We start from the raw sequence: 8,316 nt of genomic DNA on the forward strand, positions 1-8,316 counted from the left end.
AAAAAAAAAAAAAAAACCAGACATGTTCCTTAGTCTTGGGCATGGGAGGAACTGTACAGAAAACAAAAATTCATCACAGTAATAACAAAAACAGTAGACAAAATTCCCTCTTTTGACCAGAAAGCAAGCGGTAACTGGTGAGATGGCTCAGCAGGAGAGACCCTTGTCTCCAAGCCCAAGGATGTGAGTTTGGCGCCTGAAACCTACCTGATGGAAGGAGAGAAAACTAACTTTTACAAGTTGTCCTCTGAGACCACACACACACACACACACACACACACACGCCCACGTGCGCGGACACACACAGGAGAAGGAAGTAGTGTTTAAAGAGAGAAATGCAAGGGGGCCAAGTATGTGTCACGATCGTCAGACTCTCTGCTGAAAGCGGGAAGCGGAGGAAGCAAGCAGGACTTTTGGTCTCCAGGATGCCAAATAACTGATTTAGCCCAGTTTTGTTTTGTCTTTTCTCTTAAACAATGAAGAAAATTGCTTTTGTTATTTAGATACACAAATAGCATCACAAAGAAAAAGAATGTTCTGGCTTAGGTGGCTCTGTGTGGTGTCTCCAGGGGAACTCACACTCCAGGCTGCTGGCTTCACATCTCCTAAGCACCGGGAGGGAAGAAGGGAGAAGTCAGTGTGAGCCCTGGCTTCCTTCTTTTCAGTAGATGGCTCAGCTCATAACCATGCTTGCTAGAGCAAACCAGTGAGCAGAGTTTGATCCCTGGAAGCTAACTCAGCACTCCTTTGAATGTATAGTGGGGGGAAAACAGGAGAAAGTGGGTAGCTGAGGCAGAGGGGTTGGGATGCCTAATGTATGATACATCATATAGAGGCAAAAACAGGAAAGACCCAGCCTCGATAAGGTAGCCTTCAGATAAAGTAAACTTCAGACCTCCATGTATACATACATACACACACACACACACACACACACAGAGAGAGAGAGAGAGAGAGAGAGAGAGAGAGAGAGAGAGAGAGAGAGAGAGAGAACAAGAACACTAATGGTCTAAACTCCATGACAGAATTACCAGGAACTGGAATTCCTATAGAGGCTTCTCCCACGCTCGCCTGAGACAAGGGGCTGCCTTGAACTCCAAGCTCCAGCACCCTGGCCCCCACCATGCACTGGATGCTGCAACATCTGCCTCTCTAACTGCACGAATTTCCCTGCATGAGTTTCCAACCTCCCTTGGCATTATCCTCAAGACAGCTAACCTTCCCAGACATGCCTGTCCGTAAGGGCTCTCCAATTCCTCCCCAGCCTACTCCTCTGCCCTTCTCCCAGTGCACTGGACTGGACGGTTACTGGAGGACTGACTTAGGCATGTCTGTACCCCACAGTACACATAGCGGACATTGTTATGCCCCTCTAAACACTTTCCTGCTCTTGTTCCTCACCCCCAGGTATGAGCCCCATAAAAAGTGTATTTGTTAAAACCAGGGCTCGAGTGTCTCCTCACCACTTGACTTCTGTTCCTGGCTTCCACACTAATCAGTTACATTCAGGCTGGACACTCTCGGGGCCTCAGTTTTCTTAGAAGAAACGTTAGTTCCAAGCGTTACCATGAAGATATGGCAATCGGAGAGATACACCATGAAAGTGGCCCTTTGAGGATTCCCCCATTGGACCAGCTGAGGAGACATGGCCTTTAGCTGCCAGAACCTTCAACAGCTGTAGGGCCCGGAGTGACCTGCAGCTAAGAGATGAGGAGCCTTGCATTTGCATGTGTGTTAGGGCAGGGGTGTCCTGATGTGTTATGCATTTTCCCCGAACTTCAGTGGGGCTGATTTGGGTCCTTCCCTGCATTCTCATCCCTCGCCTTTCTTTCTTTCCTAGGCGTTGTTGATCCCCAGAATTTTTGTTGTTGTTTTGAGGCAGGGTCTCACCACGTAGCCAACTGGCTCACAATTCACTAAGCTGCCGGTGAGTGATCCTCCTGCCTTTCCTCCCCAGAAATGGGTTTACAGGTGTGCTTTGATTTCTTTCAATGAATCCGAGAAATACATTGATCTGACATCTGTGCACATTCCAGGAGAGCCTCGCGGCGCTGGTAGCAACCTCCTAGACTGGTTCATAGGCTGTGGGACTCAATTTCAACGCCAGAGATGTTTGACTATAAACTTAAATTCCATCATTTTGTCCAAACTCCTGATTTCGGATAAACTGAAGCCCTTGGAGCCCCATACGGTACCAGTCCTGGCTGAAAGGGGGCACCATCCACATAGAAAACTATAGTACTACCTCATAGTACTAGAGACACTGAGCCGAGTGGGACTGTTTGTATCTCAGGTGGAACCACACTTCTGCCAAGTCTGAAGGTCATTCCACCAAACCACACACTCCTGACTCAGATTGACTCTCAATTCCTCATTAAATATCTCTTCAACAAATCTACAGTGTGAGGCAGCCCCGAACGGTCTTCCTGAAGCAATACAAACAAAAGCAGAAGCTTCCCTTTCCACCACAGCTTCCCTCCAAGGCCAGTAAAGACATCTGAACCTATTTCGGTTCAAACAACTGTCATTCAAAAACAGACAGACAGCAGACACAGTCACCCTACAAACACACCATTCTCCGACCCTTGCAGGATTTACCACCAGGGCTGAGCTGAACCGCTAGAGAATTTCGTGGGTCTTCTATGAAAACAGTCCTGGGAGACAGTGTCAGGACTCAGACCCTGAGGACAACAGCTGTGCTTGCTTCTCCCGGCCTCACAGACCCCTGCCACCTCATCTCCCAAGGCCTTCAAAATTCTTTGTGTCTTCTGGCTTCCTTCCACCTCACCCCTCTGAGTACTTACAGTGGCTGGCTCTTCTTCCTCAGAATTTTACCCCAAGGCCCACCCACCTTCAGAATTCCAAAAGCACAAATTCCAAGGGCCTGAGAGGAAAGCAAGAGAATTAGGCAACCCCACCCCACCCCCCAATTCTGAGCTCATATTTTGGAGGTAATTCTAGCCGAAATCCCTGCTGCTTAGAGAACATTCCACAATCCGGCATTTACTGTGAACTTGGCACAGGCTGTGCTCCGTGCCCGTTTTACTGGAGAGATCCCGAGTGCCGGGGACAGCTAATGCCGTACTTTGAGAATCAAAGGAGAAATGACAATCAGATCACTAATTATTCAGTAAATTAAATATTGTTTCTCTTCCTGATGTGGTACATCCAATCCTGCTGTCTTCATAATGCTTTAGCAGAGACTGAGAGCACTGTGTGACCAGGCGTCCCTGGATAGAAATCTTCTCTATCTCTATAAAATATAACTTATGTGTAACTTACTAAGGTATAAATATATTTATATCAAGCTTATGAAATTTGGTTTTCATCTTAATTTTATTCCTTTTGGGTGAAGACAGTACCAGAAACAATAACAAATGATCATTATTTAAAAACTGACATTTTCGCTGGGTGGCGATGGCACACACCTTTAATCCCAGAACTCGGGAGGCAGAGGCAGGCTGATCTCTGTGAGTTCAAAACCAACCTGGTTTAAAATGCGAGTTCCAGGACAGCCAGAGCTGTTATACAGAGAAACCCTATCTCACCCCCTTCCCCCCAAAAAAGACATTTTCAAATTGTGATAAACATTCTGTTTTAGAATAGAACCCAACAAGATCATCCTAATAACTTTGCCGCATGAAGCACACACACAGACACACACACAGACACACACACACACACACACAGTCTTTGTATCATATAAGGCATTTCAAAATGTGAAATGTATTTATGAGAATATTGAAATATTAAAGGCAAATATGTTCAGAATTAACTGGCAAGTGAATTCGACCTGAATTTGCAAGTCTGAAAATGAGTGTATTCTGAGGAGATTTGTTCCAAAGCTTCCACGGCCGTTTCCCCCACTTCCTTCTTGAAGAGCATGTGTGTCTGATTAGTGCTCAGAAAAAGGGCTATGTTTTCACAGCCTCCAGTGCGGTGTTTATAAAAATCCCGATGATTTTAGGACAGCGCCTTCATTTTTTTTTTTCAAATTTTCAAAACTTGTCCCTTTTTACTCTTTTATTTTCTTTCAACAAAACAAAGAGCGAAGACCGGCTTTAAGAAATTTTATACATTCTCATGGAGCCCCAGTTTGTTGACCTTCAGGCCATGGAGTAAAACCTTTCTTTTAAGTCAAGCATTCCCCATTGGGAAGCACTCCAGCTCTTTCTTTTTATGAGAAATTTTAACTGCTGGACTTAATTTAATTATTGTATTTTGTATATACTCCCAGGAGCCCCCAGGGCATGAGCTTTGCTTTCTTCCAAACTTTCAAATAAATATCTTTAGAAATGCCTGTTTCTGTCGGCCATGGTGCGCTTTTGATTTGGACTTCTGATCCAGATCCCAAACGCAGTATTTCTGTTTCCTGCCTTTTGCGGGGTAGGTTTTTCTACCTCCACACCCTCTGCTGCTGCAGCCAGTGTGGAAGCACACAGAGGCACGCTGCCATTCTAGGAGTGGGCACTAGGCTTCCCGAGAAAATAAAATCCACCTCCAAAACTGAGCAGTGTTGGAAGAGCTGGTTTTTCAGGGAGACCCTGCTAGGGAGTTAGGCCTGCCCTGCCTGTCCCTTAAAGTTTCTACAATGTGACCCCCCCCTTAAAGGTTCCCTTCCATACCCCAGGCTCACTTTGTATTCTCCCTCCCTCCTTCCCTCCCTCCCCCTCCCCCTCTCTCTCTCTCTCTCCTCTCTCCCTCCCTCTCTCTCTCTCTCTCTGTCTCTGTCTCTCTCTCCCTCCCTTGTGCAGGGTGTTGTCATCCCAAACTAACAGCTTAGTATCTTAGTAACTTAGTATCTTCTCCCTCATTTTATTTTATTTTTTTGAGACGGAGTCCTGCTCTTTGGAGCTGGACTCTCAAATTTGTGTCAGTCCTCCTACCTCAGCTCCAAAATGCTGAGATTAGAGGCATATACAGGCTTGTGAACCATGCTCTCTCAATGCTTCTCATCTGTCTGTCTTCAGTGTACAAATTTCTCTTTGGTCCTTTTGAGTTTTAAAATTTTCTCCTGTAAATCAAAAGCTTTGACTGCCTTTTGATTCTCAAGGGCAAAAAGTAAATCTGTGTTTTGTGGTGGACTTAAAACCCACTTGAGTTTATTAAAAATGTGGGGGAAAATGTAATTTTTATAGACTTATAACACCTGCCCAAAATACTTTGTTGGACTTGGGTCCAAGTCTACTAGTGAAGTAGCTTTGTGTCCTCTGAATTTTGTAAGAAGGGATTGTTCAGTAGATTAAGAGTTTTTAATTTTTTTAAAATCTCGATAGAGTACATTTTCTCAGTATTTGTATTTAAGTTTTCAACTATATAAACATGCACTGGGGAGGCCAAACAAAGGCTTCTGAGGTCATCTGTACCAATGGGCTGGGTATATCTTGTCTGCATATTAGAATTGTCTGTTGGATGAGACATGATAGCATATTCCTATAATCCCAGGCAGGGCGATCACCATGAGTTCAAGGCCAGGATGAGTAAGATGGCTGGGAAACCCAAAAATCAAGGAGAGACTTGTCTAATGATACTGGGCAGGTGCCTACAGTCCCAGCTATGCAGGACACTGAGGCTGGAAGATTAATGGAGCCCGGGAGTATCAGGCTAACCTGAGACAGTATTACAATACCCAGTTTTTGTTGTTGTTGTTTTGTTTGCTTGTTTAAATATGGTAGTTTATTTTGTTCTTTGTTTAAGTTTTTAATTTTTGAGACAGGGTTTCTCTATGAAACAGAGACTGAGTCACGGAGACTGACTTGCCTCTGTGGACTAAAGGAGTGTGCCACTGCTGCCTGGCCTTATTCTTGTTTTTAGTTTAGTTTAGTTTAGTTTGGTTTTGTTTTTTGAGGCAGGGTTTCTTCGTGTAGCCCTGACTGTCCTGAAACTCATTCTGAAGACCAGGCTGACCTTGAACTCAGAGATCTACCTGCCTCTGCCTAAATATCTGGTAGTCTTTTTACAGATATCAATCTCTGAGTCTCATCATAGATTCATGAAATAAAACTCCAGTCAGCTTTTGTTTTGCAGATTAGAGAGACAAACATCCAAACCAAGCTGTAGAACCTCCAGAGACAAAGTATGATTTTTGCAGTGGTAGCATTAAGACCTGAACTTTCGGTAATAAAGTTTGAGGCCACAGAGGACTTGAACAGTTCCTCTCACTTGACCTGAGCTTTAATTTCATACACAAGCTCCTTTCTACTCCAGGCTGATGAGAGAGGGAACTAGAACCTCACATTCAGGCACCCTGGGGTGGAAATTTCCCAGAAAAGGTGAGACTCCCTTGGTCAATGGTCATGCTTCAGAACTAATATTCTCTGTGTTTATGTGTCTTATATACTTATGCTACACACAAAATACTGAACCTTTCTGCATCTCAACAGAAGCCATCAAGTCGCCGGGACTGAATGCTGCCAGTCCAGATAAAAAGCAGAGGCCAGCCAGTAGCTGAGAGCATCATCTGTCTGATTTGAGGGTCTTAGTAGACTCGGGCCTTGCATAGGTTTCTACAGCTGGGGGTCCTGGGAGCGTCTCAGTAAACAGCCCAGGGAACATATATTCTCACTGCTCTCTGGCCACAGCCCCCCCCCCCCGACCCAGGGTCTGCTTGCTTACTTGTGGGTCACTAAGAAAAGAGGGCAGGGGCTCTCCAGGGCTTTAGTCACTTTGACTAGAGGGTTTGGTCCTGGGCTAGCTGTTCGCTGAGGCCCAGGACCTCCCCTAGAGATGCAGGAAGCTTTGATCACAGTTATTTGCCTTAGGCAGAAGACCGCCCCACCCCCCCCCACGCACGCACGCACGCACGCACTCCCGTTTGGCCATTCCTTTCCTCCCTTAATGAGGCCATTACCTTCAGAATACTTTTTAGAAGATACTTTCACTCAGTCTGTTGTGTGCCTGCAGAGCGATGTGTTACTGACCCGGAGGCAGGTGTTTGGGGCGAAGCCAAGCCCTTTTGTCTATGCAGTAATTCTATTGGCTGTGAAAGTCAGGATTCAGTTTAAGTTTTCCTTACTTTGATCTTACTCCATTTCTTCCTTCTACTCTTCATTATCTCTTAAAACAAACATGCAAATTAGCCAAGAGCCAGCCTCCACTGAAAGGAGGGGCACTGGGGAGGCCATTAAGAAAAAAAGAAAGTATCTAAGAATTTGGCTGTGTACGATGGTAAGGAGAAATGCTGGGAGACCTTGTCCTGTACGCTAGTATTCCTGGGCCTCCGTGTCAGTGTTTATCCGGTGGGACAAACAACAGGCAGACCCAAACAACATAACAAACAACCAAGAAACAAAAAAGAAAAGAAAGAAAGGGAAACGAATCCTTCAAGACCCTGTTCTGTGTCCCCCCCCCCAAAGACTCCTAGGCGCCTTCCAGGGAGGAGGACCTCCGTTCTGTTTATACACCTGGCTCTCATACCGGGGACACGGGGGTGTCCGTGACTCACTGTTTGTGGGATCATTTCCACTTCCAGGCAGCGTGTTATAGGCTAGCCTTCAAAGACATTCCAGAAGTCAAGTGTGCACTGTCCTCATGTCCAAATGCCTGCAGCTTCTCATGTGAGGAGATGAAACAGCCCCACTCCACCCACCGGCCCCTCTCCCTTGAAATGTCCTGGGTAGGGAACACAGGGATGGGATGGCTTCTTCGCACAGGGCAGTAGCGAAGGGACAGAGCGGCGGCGGGTTAAGTAAGGAAGAATCAAGTAGAACAGGACGGGCGCGCACTACCTCGCTTCTCCGTACCAAATGCTTATGAGGCTGGAACTCAACCAGAGGCAGAAAGTTCACTTCTTTCTTAGTTCCTGTCGCCTAGCGTAGCGTGATGATGCCTGCCCCTGGTCAGTTTTTGTTGAATGAATGAGTTAATAATGCATTGAGTTCTGGGCCCCTGAGATGGCTCAGAGGGTAAAGGTGTTGGCATCCAAGCCTGATGACCCACATGTTAGAAGGAAAGAACGGAAGGACTCCTCTAACCCCCACACTTGTGCTTCCCGGGACAGGGACAGGCTCCCGCCCCCCCCCCCCCCCCGCTACCCAAAGAGGTGAATGAATGGGGAGAGATGGTTCAGCGATAAAAATCACTTGCTCTTATCCAAGTCAGTCGCCCAGCTCCTAGAATCCCTAAATGCCCCACTCCTAAGAGAAAGTGCTTATACGGAGGGCCTGCCCTGTGGTGGGGAGAGTGCAGCTTCAGAAGGAGTCCTCTAAGGTCTGGATTTGGCCTCATGGCCTACATTCCTTTAAATATATGTATGTATTTAAATTAATATAATTTATATATTATATATTTAAATTTATATATTAAAATATTTATAAA

Source organism: Microtus ochrogaster, chromosome 17 (assembly GCF_000317375.1).
Source record: "Microtus ochrogaster isolate Prairie Vole_2 chromosome 17, MicOch1.0, whole genome shotgun sequence".
In the NCBI taxonomy this organism is placed as follows: Eukaryota; Metazoa; Chordata; class Mammalia; order Rodentia; family Cricetidae; genus Microtus; species Microtus ochrogaster.